We start from the raw sequence: 4,518 nt of genomic DNA, 5'->3' as shown, positions 1-4,518 counted from the left end.
GACGCGCCCGGCGGGAGGGGCCCGGCCGGTGGCCGCTGTGCGCGCCCGGGCAGCTGGTCGGGCGGTAGGAGGGCGGGGTGTGTGGAGCTGCGCGGCCGCCCGGTGCGGGCGAGACGGGCACGGATGTTCGTGTCGTCGTCCCTCGGCGGCCGAGCCTTGGCGCGCCGATGGCCCGACTGTGTTGATGGCGCCCCGGGCCCGCCCTTAGGAAGTCGTGCGCTCAGAGCTTGGATCCAGATAGCGTCTACGACAGAGGTGCCAGCAAGGCCGGCGCACCCTGCGGGCCCGGGTCGCACCCCGCCTGCCTCCCGGGGCCCGCTTGTCCCCGCGCTAGCTCGCAGTCGGCGGTACAGGTCCCCGGTCGCCGAACCGTTGGTGCAGGATCTAGGCTCCCGCCTGCCGCCCCTCTCCTACACACCCTGGGCACGCACGCGGCTGGGGCATTAGAATCGCGCAGGTATCGTCTCGAGGTGGCTCCTTCCTGTATAGCTTTTGTTTTAGGGTTGTTTTTTGTTTCGTTCTCCGCTCTCCTGGACCTCTGTCACAATATTGGCGACTCAAGAATGGTGACCAGCCCTGCAGTTTTCCTCCCCAGCCCGCTGTCCTCTGCTTGGGTCAGTTACTCCTCGAGAAAGTTTTCCTGTCTACTGGTTATTTCACAGTGCCATACATGCTTTAATCATGGTTTTATCATAGCAGCGAGTATCTTTGCCAAGTGCTCTTCGTCCCTTAGGATAGCCTTTTCTCTCGGAGGTGTTTAGGACCATTTGACTTTTTACAGGATGCCCATGTATGTGGAGTACCAGCCCAAGTGTTCTGTGACTCTGTAGACGTGTCATTCAGCTCTGGGAAATGCTCTTGGATCATTTGAGTTTATTGCTCCCTCGTTCTGTTCTCTCTTGTAGCAGCTCCCGTTAGCATGTGGTAGACAGCTTGGCTTGACCTCTCAATCTCTGTCTTTGTTCATTCCGTGCCATTTTTATTCCTGTTTCTGGAAGAAGGCTTCATTTTATCTTCCAATCCTGTTTTAATTTTTGAATTTCCACAATCAAACCTTTACTTTCTAAGAGTATATTTGTCCTGTTTCTTTCTCATAGTAGCTTACTGTTTATGACTGTATAATCTCTGTGCCTCAGTGGAAACTTTTCTTCTCGGTTGTGTTCTGATTTGGTGTTTACTCTATTGTTACCCTTTTGGGGAGGGTAGATATTGGCTTGTTGCATGTGACATGTCCTCTTCCAGTGTTGGTGTATGTATTAGTGATTATCCTTGTCTAGGCAAGAGGAACATGAGGGAGCCATGGGTTTGTGTGGAATGGTTTTGCCCTCTGGTGACTAGGAGCTTCTTACCATAGGACCTGAGACGCCCAGATTTTTCTCTGGGCCTTTCAATTTTTGTAGCCAAGCCTTAGCCAGAGAGCAGCTCCACTTTGTCTCTAGGGGTGACAGGGAGTCAGCTCTTATGTACCTAGCAGGCCCAGTGCGCTTCTGCTTAGGGTGCTGGCTTATAGCTGATCTGCCAGGCTAGGGCCCCGCTACTGTGTGCTCCAAATGACCTTTGCTTTCCTGGGTTGGAACCTCCCAGATCCAGTCAGATATTAGTGAAGCCTCTTGCCTGCATCCTTTTTCTTGTGACTTTAATTATGAAACCTCACTTTAGTGGGAGAAGTAGAGGTCACCTGTGCAGTTGATCACTCACTTTGATTAGAAATCCTAAGGCCTGTTTGCCTCTTCATGGCCTTGGTGCTGTTGCACTCCCACCCCACCTCAGGACAGGTTTTGAGGTCACTGACCCACATCTGCCTGTCACCTGGAGTTTTCTGGATGGTTCTGCCGTGCGGCCTGGAGCAGCTAGTCAGACATGTGTGGCACCAGTGTGACTGGTGTGCTAAGCTAGTGGTTCACTGCATGGTTTCAGGAGTACTACAGGTAGGGTCTCTACATAGTCTTGACATAGTCCAGTGGCTTGTTGTACTGGCAAGTTGTACGTGATAAAGTTAGCCACATTTGCCAGTCTTGCTGCCAGGTGGCCCAAGGCCAACAGTGTGGGTCAGCATCACTTGGGAGTTGGAGAACAGTGGCACACGCTTTCAGGTTCACTTAGATTTATAGAAGCAAAGGCTGCATCATGGTAAACTTTCATCAATTAAATGTAGTCTTTTCAGAAAAGTTGCAAAAATATTTTAGTGCATTTCCCCAGTTTTTTCACCAACTTCCCATAATGTTGACATTTATGTAATGAAGTATCTATAGAATCTGAAACTTAATGCTGGCATAGTGCTACTAAGTGTATTATAGACCCCATTCAAACTATAGTTTTCCGTTAACACCCTTTTTTTGTTTCAGGACAACTCAGGATCTCGTACTACATTTAGTTTTTATTTTTCCTTCTACCTATGATATTTACATAATTCTAGAATATCTCCTTCAGGTGGGCATGGTGGCACACACTTGTCGTCCCAGCACTTGGGGAGGCTGAGGTAGGAGGATCACTGGGAATTCAAAGCCAGCCTGGAATATATAGAGTTCAGTGCCAGCTTCAACTACATAGGGAGACCCTGTCTCAAAAAGAAAAGAAAAGAAAAACAAAAACAAAAACAAAAAAACACCACAACCACCAGCAATCACACAAATATCTCCCTCAGCAAATTTGTAAGTTGTAAAGGGTAGAATAAAATAGTGACTTCCCAGTGGAATAACTCAGCAGGTACCACTTGAAGTACATGAGCAAGGGTAACACCATTAGTAATGAGAGATGGATGTCAAACGCTCTGTGAGACATAGGACATGTTACTTCTCTGGTGGTGCCAGAAATGTAGTCTAAATAAAGAGGAGATGTTAGAGCTGGGGAGAGAGCTCAGCCGTCTAAGTGCCTGCTTGGTAAGTGCAAGGACCTGGGCTCGATTGTCTGGTACTATGTGCTGTGCTGGCCCTGGAATCCTGGGTGCACCAAAACCGTGTGTGCCTGTAATCCCAGCACTGGGGAAGCTGAGATAGGAGAATCACTGTAAGTCTGAGTTGCATATGGAGACCCTGTACCAAATAAAGAAATGATTTTTAAAAATTAAAAAAAGATGTTAGACCCAGAGGGGCAGTTACCAGTGCCCTTACCAGCACCCTTCAGAAATGCCCAGGTCTCAAAGACAGGGAAACTCAGAACTTTAAGGCAGCAGGAGGGCCAGCTGACATGTGGCCTGGCGCTAAAGGGCCCACAAGTCCTGTTATGTAGCTTGGTGAGCGGGAGCTTGGGAGAAATGGGGGTACAAGGCACATATTCTGGATGCTTTTGTAGTAATGGTTTGATTGACTCCTTTTGACATAGCTCATTTTTTTCCCTCATAACTGTCTCTACAAGCCCATTACACTTAAATTATGCAATTAAGTAAATTGTGTGACAAGACATGGCTGTCCAAGTAAATTACCACTTCAGCAATCTAAATCTTCAGAACAAAGGAAAAGGCTTCTGGGAGTAGGTAATATACTGAGGGTCCCAGTGAGAATGTTCTTGGTGAAGATTTTCATTTCCTCTTACTTCTAGGATGGTCATAAAAGCCTATGTGATCTGCCTTGTTGAACTATTCAGGCATGTTCCTTTAGAAATGGGGAAGAGTTCAGGGCATCTTGACAGTAAATTCCAGAGGAATTGTGTTGCAGGCTGTGCTTGCTTTGTCCCTAGTACCTGGCAACTCACCTAGGCCTCCAGGAGGGTGCACCAGGAGCCACTGCTCTGAAGTGAAACAGCATCATACTGTCCCCCTGAGCCACATGCCCAATGTGGAGAGATGTGCTGAGCTGTGTGAACAGAATGAGTCTTCGAGTGGAGTCTGGAACCAGACCTCTGTCTTAGTGGAGGAGCCAGTGGCCATTGTCTCCAAGGCTTAGAGCCTAAGGATGCCCTTGTTAAAAATGTGGAAACATGGACTGCTTAAGCTGTGAGGTCATGACTCAAAATGTGAAGTCACAGGAAATGGATTCCTGTTTTGAATAAACTTCTCTTTGTCTTTTGCATCTACACTGTCAATACTTCTATAGTTTGATTAAACATGTATTGGATCATCCTTGTCATGATGGACTGGAGGATGGATTGGTTACCTATGGGGAGCCTTAAGGTGGGGAAAGGGAAAGATGGAGTACCCCAGAAGAAACCTGCAAGGTGGATTGTACAGTGCATAAGCTGGGCAAGAAGAAAATCTGGTAAGAAATGCCAGAGAAGGTAAAAAGATAAGCACAGGAAAAGGTGACTGAATGGGGTATGTATGTGGACATTGGTTGCCATCCCCTTTTAGATGCTCTTTGTCAACACTGTCAGGTTGTCCATAAGAATGAACAGGGGTGGAAAACATTTTTAGCCATCAGATCGGGCCTTGGGGCAGCCCTGGGTGGAGCTCCTCACTGACAAGACTTGTAATAAAGATTTATTTTCTGTGTTGCAAAGAATGCAGCTGTGGCCTCTAGTTATTTTTCCCTAAGGTGGAAAGTAGTCAGATAACTTGAAACAAATTTAGCCATTTTGGAAACA

General features: G+C 47.6%; 1 long non-coding RNA gene across 1 annotated transcript; it reads left to right on the top strand.

The window, feature by feature from the left end:
- Nucleotides 1-175: 175 nt before the first annotated feature.
- LOC111813712 lies at nucleotides 176-4,020 on the top strand. Its single transcript, XR_002818891.1, has 2 exons — nucleotides 176-457; nucleotides 3,676-4,020. It is a non-coding gene; the product is annotated as an uncharacterized LOC111813712 (long non-coding RNA).
- The last annotated feature ends 498 nt before the right edge of the window (nucleotides 4,021-4,518 follow it).

Source organism: Octodon degus, unplaced genomic scaffold (assembly GCF_000260255.1).
Source record: "Octodon degus isolate 3935 unplaced genomic scaffold, OctDeg1.0 scaffold00215, whole genome shotgun sequence".
NCBI classification, from domain to species: domain Eukaryota; kingdom Metazoa; phylum Chordata; class Mammalia; order Rodentia; family Octodontidae; genus Octodon; species Octodon degus.
Note: the sequence above shows the minus strand (reverse complement) of the source record. Positions and strands in the feature narration are given on the sequence as shown.